We start from the raw sequence: 14,471 nt of genomic DNA on the forward strand, positions 1-14,471 counted from the left end.
AAGGGGAACAAGGGAGAGATGTGTAATATCTGTCCCCTGCTCTGGGCCTGTCCAGAGCCAAAGGATGGCTGGGGGAGGCATGACCCCATTTTCTGGCCTTCGTTTGCTGCTCTGCAATGCCAGGTCTGTTACCCAGAAAACCACTCTTATCCATGACATGATTCTGGATGAGGGTGCAGACCTGGCATGTATTACAGAGACCTGGCTGGCCGAGGCTGCTGCTCCAACCCTTGCAGCCATGTGTCCAGCTGGATTTTCGTATGCACAGCAGCCGAGGGCTGGGGATTGGGGAGGGGGAGTGGCTGTTCTCTACTGAGAGTCCTTGGTCTTCACCTGGCCCCCTCTCCAGGAGACCAAGGTTGTTGAGTGCATGTACTGGAGGTTGGGCCCGAAGGGCAGTCTGGGGATTCTGCTCGTGTACCGTCCACCCCGCTGCACGACTGACTCCCCGGCAGAGGTGCTTGAGGTGGTCTCTGATGTGCGTGTACAGTCCCCTAACTTATTGGTGTTGGGGGACTTCAACGTACATTCGGAGGCCATCCTCACAGCAGCACCTCGGGACTTCATGGAGACCATGGCCTCCTGGGAGCTGCACCATATTCTAACTGGGCCCACCCATGCGCTAGACCTTGTGGTTGTTTCTGGAGAAGCGGGGAGTGATTTGGAAGTCGGGGGTATATCCACCACCCCCTTGTCATGGTCAGATCTCTATCTGGTGATGTTGGACTTCTCGGTTCCACAACCCCTCCACAGGGGTGGAGGACCCATTAAAATGGTCCGTCCCAGGCATCTTATGGATCCAAATGGATTCCTGAACGCGTTTGGGGATTCTCTGGGGCACGCCAACGGCCACTCGGTCAAGACCCTGGTGGGTGGCTGGAATGCCGCAATCACTGGGGCATTAGATCGGGTGGCTCCGAAACGCCCTCTCCCCCTGAACAGGGCTCGGACTGCACCATGGTTCAATCCACGGTTACGAGCTCTGAAACAGGAGGTGAGATGGCTAGAGCGCCGGTGGCGGAAGTCTCACTCCAAAGACGATCAGACACGGGCTAGAGCTGTATCTTCAGCCTATCACGTGGCAGTGAAGGCAGCAAAAAAAGGAATATTATGCTGCCTCCATCGCGTCTGCGGAGTGCTGTCCCAGGAGGCTGTTCCAAGTGGTCCGGAGCCTGGTCGGTCCTGTGGCTCTGGAACCACTGGAGCATTCTAAGGCCTCCTGTGAGGCCTTGGCAAGGCACTTTGCAGATAAAATTGATCAGATTAGGTGTGTTACTCTGCACACTGTGGATACAGTTAGTGAGCAAGAGGCGGCCTGTGGCAAACCGGTTTTGTGGGATCGGTTCCAGCTTCTTCTTCCTGATGAAGTGGACAAGGTGCTTTCATTTGTAAGGCCGACCACCTGCTTACTTGATCCTTGCCCATCTTGGCTCATTATGAGCTGCAGAGAGAGACTGGGTGAGGGGATCAGGGCGGTGGTGAACGCCTCCTTTGAGGAGGGAGTGATGCCATCAGCCCTCAAGGAGGCAGTGATAAGACCACTCTTAAAGAAGCCCTCCTTGGATCCTCAAGTTCTGAACAACTTTCGCCCAGTCTCAAATCTGCCATTTTGGGGCAAGGTGATTGAGCGGGTGGTGGCAGTGCAGTTGAAGGCACACTTGGAAGAAACTGATTATCTAGGCCCATTTCAGCTGGGCTTCAGGCTTGGGCATGGGACAGAAATGGCCTTGGTCACCTTGGTACATGATATGAGGAGGGCTCTGGATAGGGGTGAATGCTCTTTCCTTGTTCTCCTCGACCTCTCAGCGGCTTTTGATACCGTTGACCACGGTATCCTCCTGGACCGCCTGGAGGGGTTGGGCATTGGAGACACCGTATTGCGGTGGTTCCGGTCCTTCCTCTCCGGCAGGTACCAGAGGGTAGCACTGGGAGAGGAGGTTTCGGACCCATGGCCACTCACTTGTGGGGTGCCACAGGGTTCCATCCTCTCCCCGATGCTATTTAACATCTATGTGAAGCCGCTGGGGGCTATCATCAGGAAGTTTGGGGTGCAGTGTCATCAATATGCGGATGACACGCAGCTCTACCTCTCATTCAAATCTTCACCAAAGTTGGCCGTAGAATCCCTGTCCAAATGTCTGGAGATGGTGAGTGGCTGGATGGGGAGGAATAGGCTAAAGCTGAACCCTGACAAGACCGAGGTACTTTTGGTGGGAGACAAGAGGAAGCTGGGGGATGTTGACCTGGTGTTGAATGGGGTACGGCTGCCCTTGAAAGACCAGGTCCGCAGCCTGGGGGTCATTTTGGACTCCCAGCTGTCCATGGAGGCTCAGGTGTCAGCTGTGAGCCGGACAGCGCTGTATCAACTCCATCTGATACGGCAGCTGCGCCCCTTCCTTCCCGACCATCTGCTCCCATCAGTAGTACATGCCCTGGTCTCCTCTCGTTTAGACTACTGTAATGCGGTCTACGTGGGGTTACCCTTGAAGACGGTTCGGAAACTGCAGCTGGTACAGAATGCGGCAGCTCGCCTAATTAAAGGCAGCCACCGGTGAGATCACATCACTCCAGTGCTGAAGGAGTTGCACTGGTTACCAGTTGTTTTCCGGGCCAAATTCAAGGTGTTGGTTTTGGCCTTTAAAACCCTATATGGTTCCGGCCCAGCCTATCTTAAGGAGTGCCTCCAGCAGCACCAGACAGGCCACTTAACAAGATCAGCCTCGGATGGCCTTCTCTCTGTCCCATCAGCCAGGACAGCTAGACTGGTGGGGACGAGGGAGAGGGCCTTTTCTGTAGTGGCCCCCACTCTGTGGAACTCCCTCCCTTGGGAACTCCGTTATGCCCCCTCTTTAATGAGCTTCCGTCGTGCATTAAAAACGTGGTTGTTCAGGCAGGCATTTGGGGTGGGTTAGGGTATTTTAGAAAATGTTTTTATTGTAGAATTTTATTGTTTTATTGTATGTTGTACATCACCCAGAGTGGCTGGGTGACCAGCCAGATGGGCGATTAATAAATTAAATTAATAATAATAATAATAACCCTGCAACACTGTCCTGAAATTCATTTCGCCAAACTATTTTGCTGATTGATCTCCACATTTACTTTGGCGTAAGAGCCATTGATCTCAATGGGGATTGCTTCTGTGCAGACATGCACAAGAGTGCGCTGTTAATCTCTGGTTCCCCCTCCCACCTCAAGACAGGAGAAGGGCTCCCATCCACCCCTTATAACCCTTCAATCAATGACCTTTCTTTCATTTCCTACAGTGAAAATAGAATAAAATGAGCTACTGGAGAAACAATCTACCACTGTGTAAATGTGTACATTTTAATGTATATATTCAACTGTTGTCCAACACAATTATTGCCCTGAGTGAATGCCAAAGGAAGCCGTTCCTTTTCTTTTAACGGTGGAAAATATGTTTGTAAATTCACCAAATATCAAAAAGTAATCCAGAACTGGGCTTTCTGGGGAAAGCGAAATGGGAGGTATTCCATTTATCTCCCCTCTCAAAGCATTTTACCTAAACCTCACGATATTCCTGGAACAAAAGTTTCAGTTTCAAGGTGAATACAACAGCTTAGAAATTGTTCTTTTTCATTTGGTCCAAAGCCATCTTAGAAAACACGGTGTTTCTTTTTTACATTCCAGGCCACAACTGTGCATGCTAAAGTATGAGAAATTCAGCTTGATTCCAAATTCCCATAGGGATCAATAAATCTGTCAATTTTGTTTCCTCCCTCTCATTTCTCCAATCATGAATTCCTTTTGTCTGGAAATTTGAAACTTTTTCCAACCGTAAGTTTGGTTTGTCCAATGTTGAGAAAAAAACTTTGCAGAACAATGTACATACATTTTTGTGTGCACTTTTCCCCAATAAACACACTTTTGTATCCATTCTTTTGATTGGAGAATTTCTGTGTCAAATCCAGAGAAGTGTGCGTTGCAAAGGAGAACTGAAGCTTGGTTTGCACATTTTCAACATTCCAGAATTTGGTAAGTGTGCATAAAATGTGAACTGAACAAATTTCTCCCCCATCCTTAGATTTCCATGGTGAGTAAACACTAACAGTAAAGTGGGGCTATAGTGTGAAAGAAATATCTTGGAACAAAAATAAGAGCAAAAGTCTGAATGAATGTCTATTAATGGGTTAGCATCATCACTCACAGTGCAGAATCACTGAGGGCACTGAGGTCACATTGGGGGTTTCATTTCAGTGAATATACCTGGAGGGATGCTTTCAATGTTTATACATGGCTTTTGTCTCCAGTGATTCAGCACAAATGGTGTAAGTTCCTCTTAGACATCTCAGCACACTTCTGTTAAGTTATCTTCTGTGTCACTGCATCCCCTTGTCTTACTATTCGGATTTGTTTTAATGTTGGTTGTTTCATTCCTTTCTCATTCCATTCTGTCCTGTTCCATGTTAGAAGAATTCCATCTAACTCTCTAGATTTCTTGAGCTCTAATCTAGAATGCCTATGCCTGGTGTTGGGCTCTCAGGAGGGGTTAGTAATTCCATTGGTGTACTGCCAAACCTGCTGCCCTAAGTCTACCTGTCTGAGGAGATGAAAGTGGTCACAGTATCTCAGACATGGTGTTGAGGACACCCAGGCTTGGATCCTGGGTGACTTCAACTTCCATTCTGAGACTACTTGGACAGACAGTTCCAGAAGGTGGTGCTGGGTGACTATAAATCTGCCTTGTAGACATTCCATTGCAGCATCCCTCAAAGCTCTGTTTTGTCTCCAATCGACATGAAATCACAGAGAGAGGTTATCCAGAGTGAAGGAGTGAAGTGCCGTCAATATGCAGAGGACACCCAACACTACCTCACCTTTTCAAGAAATGCAGAAGAGGCAGTGACTATCCTGAACTGGTGCTTGAACTCAGCAATGGACTGAGGGCCAATAAACTAAGTCTCAATCCAGACAAGATGGAGGTTCTTTTAGGATGTGGTTAATGGCCCAGTTACGTAGCGTTCAACCTGCTCTGGTCAGAAAGTCACCCTCCACTTGCAAGGGATATTGCGAATGATGAGGATTGTGGAGCTAGCATGCCTTCCCCGCATGCCTCCTCATTGTGTCTAGAGTTTAGATGTGAGGAGTCTTATTTAATAAGGCTAGATTCTCACAATGTTCATAAGATTTCTTTCTCATTACATCCCATTCGATATGGTAGAAAACCTTAGTCACCTGGCACTAAGCACTAAAGCTTGCTCAGATTGGCTAATCTCACTACCAAGATTCCATGACACAACAGGTCTTATTGTCAGATGCTTGAAAAGGGCAGATGGTAAGGTAAAGTGTGGGGGAGCTGTAACATCAAAAGATTTGTGAGAGATGTGAAGATACTTTTAAGTGAATAGCTAGAAGTTAATGCAATAATAAGCTATGTGCTCCTAAAAATATTGGACAACAGGCATAACAACATAATAGATATCTGTGGGGGGGGGGCAGGGCAGATTCTTGAATGCTTATGCAGGGTTAATTGCTCCCTGCTATTCAGTTCAGGGATCCATAGAATAATGTAGCATTTAGGGAAAAATATGCAACCCAGGAAGCCAGCACTGGAGAACAAGATGGAAAAGATTTCTACAGCAACCATGTCTCTTCCTCTTGTGCTAAAGTAAGTTGGAACAAAGCAAACCCAAACAATGCAAAACACCAGCATGCTGAATGTAATGAACTTGGCTTCATTGAAACTGTCAGGTAATTTGCGAGCTTGGAAGGCCACAGTGAAGCTGATAAAGGCCAAGAAGCCCATGTAGCCCAAGACACAGTAAAACATGTTGCTGGACCCTTCATTACATTGCACAATTATTTCATCAGTTTCAGAGTGCATATCTAAATCAGGGAATGGTGGAGAGCTTGTCAGCCACAGAGTACAAATACTTGCTTGAACAAGGGAACATGGGAGGACAATGCAGTAAGGCAGTCTTTTCCCCACCCATTTGATTAGCTGGGATCCAGGCTTGGTGGCTCTGAATGCAAGAGAAACTATGGTGATTTTTTCCAGAATGGAAGAAATTGCCGCTGTGGAAATGATGCCAAATGTCAATTGTCGGAGAAGGCAAGTCGCTTTCTGAGGTTGGCCGAGGAAGAGCAAAGAGGAGAGGAAGCAGAGCAGGAGGGAGATGAGGAGAATGTAGGTGAGGTCCCAGTTGTTAGCTCTGACTATGGGGGTATCTTTGTCTTTAATAAATGTTCCTAGTACCATGGCTGTGATCAGGGAGAATGAAATGGCAGCTGAGGCTAAACTGGTCCCTAAAGTTCTTCATACGACAGAAAATTGATAGTTTTGGTTGTGCAACCATTTTTATTCTTGTTTGGATACTGGTCTTGTGGGCATTTGACACAGTCTTTTATATCTGAAAAATGCAAAGAGGTCCCATTTCAGTGCCAATTCCCTAGAAAAAAACAAACACTTTCTGATGGGGAAGTTTGAGTACAACATTACCTACCAGTCTGGTTTGCAATTTGCCCTTCTGGGCAGGGATCACAATCATAGCAGCAAAACTTTTCCCCTTCCTTCATTTTCTTCTGATTACCAGGGTGGCAGCATTCATTGCAGACAGAAACAGGAATCACGTAGCCATATACCAGAAAGGTGTTTAGGCTGGAAGATATGAATTAGAGGACATGCAATAGTGTGTCCTTTGTTGAGGTCCATGAGTGAAAAACCACAACAACATTATACCATGTAAAATGATAATGGGGCATCATCCCAACCTTCATACATTCAGAACAGTTTGACCAATGCTCCAGAAATTTATAGGTGCCAGAAAGAACTGTTGTTGGTTTTAAAGACCCTGGCACTTCTGGTCGATTTGTAAAATTTGGATGGAGAAGAAGCAGTTTCAGAACCAATAATGAAAAAAAAAACCCTCTTTCAGAAGTGAAACTGAGAAACCTGTTGGTGACCAAATTTTAGTCAGTTTAAAAACAAAGAAAAAACAAATAATGAAAGTGGTCTCAAAGAAAGAGAATTGATGATTTCCTATTCCTCATGTATTGGGGTACATGGAGTTCCATTTTTATTTTAAAGTTCCATATCTATATATATTTAACTGGTAGTGGGAGTCAATGGAACTCATGTTAAGCTTGTACAGACTGTGAAGTAAGATGCAACTGTAATACCCGAGTATTAATCATGACTCTTGCACATGGTTGCATGACTTTTGGATGGAGAACATGCTTAAAAGAAAATAGAAAATAGAGAGATGTGTCACTTTGGTGTAGGATCTTGGTTTTGAATATTCTAGATAGTACTGATTTCCTTCTAGAGCTTGATGCCCCTTCTCCAGGTCAGGTTAGGCAGAACATGCCCTGGTTGGCAACCCATTTGGAGAAGAGACAGTTCACCATGTGAACCTCAAATACGCACCTGGTTAAAATGTCTGTGCCACACAATCATATCCTGATTTATGATAAATTCCTTTCCTTCATGCTCATTGGGATCCAACCTTCCAATTTTCACTCTCTGGAAGGAGTTATTAGTAAATGTGACGAGGTTCATGATGTCAAATCCACCTTGCATGACCCTGTTATCATTTAAGACCACTGTTTCATTGGCTGAGTTTTTAAACAAAATTCTCTGAAGAAATGTGTGGAGCTTGTTGAAAGAGAAAAAGACAGAGAGGATAAACCAGTTTTGGAGATTTTGGTCTGAAATTCTTTTCACACTCCTGATGGAGAGAGAGAGAGAGAGAGAGAGAGAGAGAGAGTTTTATACCAGCAACCTTCATCAGTGAAAAAGGTGTAAAGCACATTTCAGCAGTCTTTTAAAGAAGAAACAGCTGGATTATTCTCACCTTGCACTTATCTGTTCATTGGAATTATAATTTGCAGTGGAGATTACCTGCCAAGGCTGTAGAGACTGAAGATCAACGCTTCTACCCCTCACCATTGCCCTCTGGCTGGCTTGAGATAAGGACATGGCATGCAAAGCATGAGCTACAGCATAGACAGCAATTATAGATTGCGAGCGGAGATGGGTTAAAGAAGACGCAGACAACAAGCTTGGGTTGAAAATTGGGCCACATTTATTGAAATACCTGCAAAGGGGTAACTAGGATGGGCATCTAACTGTGTCAGCGGCTAGCTGGCACTTCTTGGGTGAAAACATACCCAGCCTGAGGAGTGGCGGTGATCTCGCCATCCCTCCGGACTGCCCCTTCTGGGGGAGGTAGACCTTCCGGTGTCACCCCCAACCCGGTGCCGCACAACACCTGGGTGAGTGAGTAGGGTTGGTCTCCCAGGCAACCCTGATCCCCCCACCGAGCCGCACAACCCATTCAGGGGGCCTCAGGCATCACCTGTCACCATAAGGTGCCTCTGCATGCACACCATCCCTACTTTCCTGTTTTTGCCCATCCTAGCTGCCACAGGAGTCACAAGCCTAGAGCTTGTGAAGCTCCCCCCACCTGCGCAGAAGAACTTCCCTCAGGCCCCTTTGCAGATCAGACAGACATATGTTATTCACTAAATGAGACAGCCGGACACCATCCTACCTGTAATGCTCCCTCCATGTCCACAGAATTCCCTGGCGGGTGGTGCATCCATCACCTCATTCACATGGCCATAAGCCATTTCTCTGTGCTCTTTCGGACGTGCCCTGCTACTGGCAACGTCATTCCATTCCTTCCCATTGATCCATGGGAGCAGTGAGGGCTGCAATAGGTTACTTCCGGCCAAGTATGCCGGACCACTTGCATCTCAACCAAGGCCTGTTCGATCAGGTCCTTGCCTGGTTTACAGCCGAAGTCATTCCTCTCAATGTGCAGCACCTGGACCTGCAGAAGAAGACTGACAAACTTTGGTGGAACAGAGTGAGGAGGGGACTCCCACCGCATGCCACGCCTATGAAGCCACTGGATCTTAATGTGACAGGGAGACAGAAGCTGAAGTCTGAAGACGACATACAAGCCCTCCATGCAGCTCCAGACATCATAACGTGCCCATGGAAGAGCACCCGTACCGGCGTACGACGAGTCTGCTGGTCTAAGGAAGAAGCACATTAGGGCAAGCAAGGCGAAAATTGTGTCAGGAAGAAGCGGACAACTCGCGAACGCAGGCCGGAATGCTGTGAAGCCCCATTTTCAAACTGCCATGACGTGCCTGAGAAAGAAACCTCCAGCGGCTACCCTGGAGACTGCTTCCATGTAACAACAGTGGGTTCTGAACTGCAAATTTCCTAGGCCTAGCGGGGTAGAGCTAATGTAGAAACTGCCCAATTGCCCTTAAGTCAACAGTAAGCTGTTGAAGTGATAAAACGGAGGGCCCTCCTCAGACCCGCGGCATTCCCTAAAACCCATAAGGTGCTGACAGGGCATAATCCATTGACTTGCGTTTGGCCATGGGCCACTGCCGTGCCCTTGCCATACCGATCAGTTTGATCACCAAATATGTAAATGGGTTACATTGGGCCAGACCTGTACCTTGAAGCATATCAGAGCCCTCCGGGACAAGTTGGCCTTGTGAGCCCAGACCAACCCTGAATTCCATTAAGGCTGCTACGTGGAACAGGGAAACGTCTTATTGGAAAGCTCAAGTGGAGGGCCATTACCCTCGGATCCCGAAAGGGGTATCCGGAGAGAGAGGGTGGTTAATTTACTAATGCAGGCAACATCTGTGCCCAACACTATATTGCACGCCGAACCCTAAAATCTGACATGGAGTCAGTGAAACCCACCTTTGTGGGCCGGAAGGCTAAATGGCCAGCTTGCGGCTTATGGTCCCAGATAGTCTGTTGTTCCTTAAGGAGGTGTGAAATTGTGGCCAATGATCTATAGATAAGGGCCATGAATCCTATCACTGAAGCTTTGCCTAATGTGTGGCACACCCTACCTGCTCTGTCGCAGGCGGCTCCTGTACGGAGAGCCATGGAATGCAGGCTGGCATGCCTGGCTTCAGTATCCTGGTCTCCCATAGTACTGCAAGGATGGGATCTGGGAATGGAGCATCCACGGGGCTAAGGCCCGGAAGACGTTGACCTAATTTCATGACAAGGCATTGACAATTGGGTTTGCCTAACCCGGCACATGGTGGACCCAGAACCAGATGTTGTAACACCAACTCTGGAGCATGAACACACTGACACATGACATGGCCCTCCAATTTCAGGAGGACGGAGAATGATTAACGTGGTCATGTTGCCATACCGAATGGGGGGGGGGTTACTGACTTGGCTATAAGGTTATCCCAAAATGTGCTTGGCGGGGGCAGCAGCCTCCACTCTACAGGCCACTACCCATGGCACGATCGGACCTGCCCTAAAAATCTGAAACCCCTTGGGGTAGCGGCAGAACCCCATGAATCCGCAGTCCGGCTTTGAGGAGAGGCTCACGCTTCCGGAAGGAGGTGCCACTAAAGCCCTACTAAGTTGAAGCCATGCCTGATGTATAACTGCTTGGAGTTGTGCCTAAAGGACCTGAAAGTTGTCCTGAGGGAGGCGAGAATAACACCTAAGGGTATCGGATTGGCTTCACTGAATGTTGCTGTAGGAGACAGGCCCTCAGCCTTTTGTGAGCTAAGGGACACCGAGGTAACAGGAAAGGGGAACAATACTTGCATTAGGTCAGAACATTGACCACTGTCTTTGGACTCCATGTAGCACATGCCCATCAGGGACCCGTGGCCGGGATCCCAGACCAAGACAGCTGCCTCATCGAAGAGGTGTGTCGCACTGAGCAGAGATGATTAGGGATCTCGTGATTAACTGACTGGCCCTCAGGGAAGAGAGGTTACGAATCAGGATAAACTCCCTAGAGGATTTCCTGGGCACCATTTGAGAAGGGAGATCCCTAGAGTAGCTAACGGGGTGTGGAAAAAAGGGGGGGCTAAAACCCTTCTGCCAGTACTGCCTTGTTAACCTCTCCTGAACCTGTTGACACCTGGCGAGGAGAAATGTTGCTTATGAGGTAAGGATGGCCTATGTTGACCTAGAGAAAAAGGGGGGGCCCTAGAACCTAGCATAAAACCGTGTTCCAAGTTAAGACGTGTTCCCCCAGTTGGGGTAGTGTCTTAAAGCCAGAGTATCGGCACCAACCTAACTAGGCATGGGCCATCCAGAGCTTCCTACTGTCTCGGCCTTTCCAAGGGGGGCCCTACCATCAATCCCGGGGCATTGGACAAGAGGTGCATGAGTGCTGACTGCTACAAGGGAGCACTCACGACGGAAACTGCATAGTGGCCCTCCTGCAAAAGGCCTCAACATAAGCCAGTCACGCACCTCCTCAGGTGAAAGTCATTACGAGAAGGAGTAGCCCTGGTGACAGTACAACCTGCCAGATTAGCGTAGGGATCTGATATGCCCCTTACGTGGATGCCCGAGCAGGCAGGGGCAGGCGAGGGATCCTAAATTACTCCAGCAAAAACCTGTAAGATGCTGCATTAAGCGGCTGGGGTTACTGGGGTGTGACTGACAGAGCTGCAAGCGGCCCGGGAGTCGGATAGGGAGATGACATTGGGAGGGACAGCCGCCCCAGGGTGGTAAGCTAAGGCGGCAACCACATGGACCTGAAGGTCACCCATCTGGACAACTGGGGTGAGGTGCAGTCATCTCACCGATATCCAGGGCAGCCCGGGTCCCTGGAAGCAAGGGAGGCAATGCCACTTGCAGTGCTCCTGACGGAGATGCCCCATGAGGGTGGACCACCTCCAGCTGTGGTGTGTCGCCTGGGCAAAACCCCAAGGAGGAGGATGTTGCTTGGATCACTGCTGACGGAGATGCTGCAGGAAAGTGAACTGCCTGCAGTGGTGGAGTGCTGCCACGGTGAACCTGCGAAGGCGAGGTGGAGGCCTCAATGGCGTCCGGATGCCCTGAACCCAGAGACGAGCTGAAATAGAAAGAAGTAGCGAGCGTTGGGTCTGCTGTCGTGTTTGCTTAGGCTGGACCACCGGGGGTTTCTTAGGCCTGGCCGGGGAAGGGGGAAGAGATCCCCGAAGAACACTCAGCAGCTTCCAGACGAGCAAGAATTGCCTCCAGAACCGGGTCTGTTTCATCATCAAACTCAGAATTGGGCCTTGGCAGCGAACTATTGGGGAGGGGAGGCAGGGCCCTACCCTTCTGGGGCCCTACCCTTCCCGTTCTTTCAACCTTGGCCCTTCTCGGGGGGCATGATGTAGAAAGTGAGGTAAGCTTGGCACGACAATGGCAAGAAGAAGCAAGGGCCCGGGTGCCCAGACCCTGTCCAACACACCAACCACCACCCCTAGATGTAAATGCAGCAGGGGTCAGAGCACATAGCAGGAGGTTCCAGTGGGCTACTCACTGGGCACCCCGGGCAACAGGCAGCAGTGCCGCTGCTACCACTAGACAGGAGGGGCACCCTCAGTGTCTGGCAGCGGCTAGAGAGGGGAGCGCAAAAACATAGATCAGGGGTGCGCAAAAGTCACTTACCTGGTCTCGCAGCTTGCTTCGCGGTGGGGGGGAGGCGCTTCGCTGCTCCCCCCGAAGTTCAGGCCATGGGGGGAGGCTTCCTGCCTCGCCCGGCCGAAATTCAGGCCGGGGAGAAGTGCCCTGTCTCCCCGGCCGCGAACTTCAAAAGAAAAAAAAAACGCCCCTGTGATAGGCTACGTAACGATTAACGTAGCCTATCACGGCTAGATCTGCAAAGTCAGCCGTGATAGGCTACGTTAATCGTTACTTAGCCTATCACGGGTGACTTTGGAAAAAAAAAAAAAAAAGCGTGTACGCAAATGGTGGCCCCCATAGGGAGCCACCATTCGCATTCCTTATTTGGTCCCTGTAGTCTACGTAAAGATTTACGTAGTCTATGTTAATCGTTACGTAGCCTATCACAGGGGCGTTTTTTTTTTTTTTTACTTTGCTTGTAATGGTGGCGGCGGCAGCCGGTCAAAAGACCGGCTGCCGCCCCCGCCCCTGACGAAGACCTGCCGAACCGCTGCCGGGACCCGCTGCCGGGAGGGACATTCGTGAAAAGTAAGTCCCATCCCGGGGGGGGGGCGGGGGGGCAGAGAATTTCTCCCCAAACAACCTTCGGAGGACCGAATGCGTTGGCGCTCAGCCCCCCGAAGTTTCGGGGAGAAATTCTCCCCCATCCCTAACATAGATCCTCTCTCTGTATGGCTCTGTGTGTTCACATTTAAGACAATGTGTGTCTAGCCATTAACCTTATTAGCTTATAGGGCTGGGGTGGAGAAACTGTGGCTCCCCCAATGGCTCTGCAGGGGTTTAGATAGGGGTTTTCTAGCCCTACCTGGAAATGCCAGGGACTGGACCTGGGACCTCCTGTATGCCCAGCAGGGGCTCCAGCCTTAAACTACAACACGGTGGCTTTGAAGGGGGCGCAGTTGCCACCCACTGCAAGCCTGGCGCCCAAGAGGCACAGCAAGGGCCTGCGGCCACGGGAGCCGCTCCTGAGCGCGGGCGCCCCCAGGTGGTTATTTTTGTTTTGTTTTTGTTTTGTTTATTTTCATGTGTTTGTTTGTGTATTTGGGGGGGGATGCACGTCCTGCCGCCACGAGTGCCCCACGCTCACGGGAAGCAGGGAGAGCCGGCGCCGATTTGCTCGGCGCCCAGGCCTGTGCGACCGCCAGCGAGGACAAAAGCGGGGGGGGCGGCACATCGCCGCCACAAGTGCCAGCACCCCTCAAAGCCGGTAACTGCCCACAGCCACTGGCACCACGCATAAGCTTGCGCCGAAAAAAGGGGAGGGGTGGGTGCTCAGCCGCTGCCCCGGCAGGGAAGCGGACCAACATGCACTGCACCCGGTCGCGCACCGGTACAGCCGCCATCGCTCTCGCTAGGGCGGCAAGCACCGGCCGAGGGGGCAGCGCCCGCACACACGTGCCCCCGCCATGAGCGCCGGCAACCCCAGGGCCACAGCGGCATAGGCGCGCAGCAACTGCCCGAGGAGGCAAAAAAGGGGGGCGGGCACTCGGAGGGCAAGTCTCGGCCGGAGGGGCTGTGCAGGAGGAGCGGGGGCAACAGGCGCCTCCCCCGGGTGTGTGCTGTCGGCACAGCCACCAGTGCTCCTGCCGGCGTGACAAGCGCCGGCTGTGGAGGGGGCAGCATCCGAGAACGTGCACCTCTGCCACAGCTGCCGGCAAAGCCGGAGCCACAGCAGGCACGCCAAGCCCTCGGGAGCAAGGAGAAGGAGGGGGGCGGGTGCGCTGTCGCCGCAACCGCTGGTGCCCCCGCAGGGGAGCAAGCCAACGGCGCTGCTCCAGGATGCGTGCCGCTGGCACAGCTGATGGCCCTCTCGCCAGTGCAGGGCCGAGGAGGGGGTGGCGCCCGAGCACATGCGCCCCCACCATGAGCGCCAGCAAACCCGGAGCTGCGGCAGGTGCGCCGAGCCAACGGCGGGAACCGAGGAGAAGGCGGGGGCAGGCATGCTGGCACCGCAAGCGCCGGAGACCTCAGTGCGCGCCGCCACAAACGGTGGCGCTCCCGCTGGCAGGGCATGCGCCAGCCACAAGGGAGGCGCACTGGAGCGTGCGCACGC

General features: G+C 50.9%; 1 pseudogene; it reads right to left on the minus strand.

The window, feature by feature from the left end:
- Positions 1-3,060: 3,060 nt before the first annotated feature.
- On the minus strand, positions 3,061-13,761 carry LOC146342897 (vomeronasal type-2 receptor 26-like; annotated as a pseudogene).
- Between the last annotated feature and the right edge of the window lie 710 nt (positions 13,762-14,471).

The sequence above is a fragment of the Heloderma suspectum genome, chromosome 6 (assembly GCF_057233095.1).
Source record: "Heloderma suspectum isolate Gila_16-S chromosome 6, 16-S_ref, whole genome shotgun sequence".
Lineage (NCBI taxonomy): Eukaryota > Metazoa > Chordata > Lepidosauria > Squamata > Helodermatidae > Heloderma > Heloderma suspectum.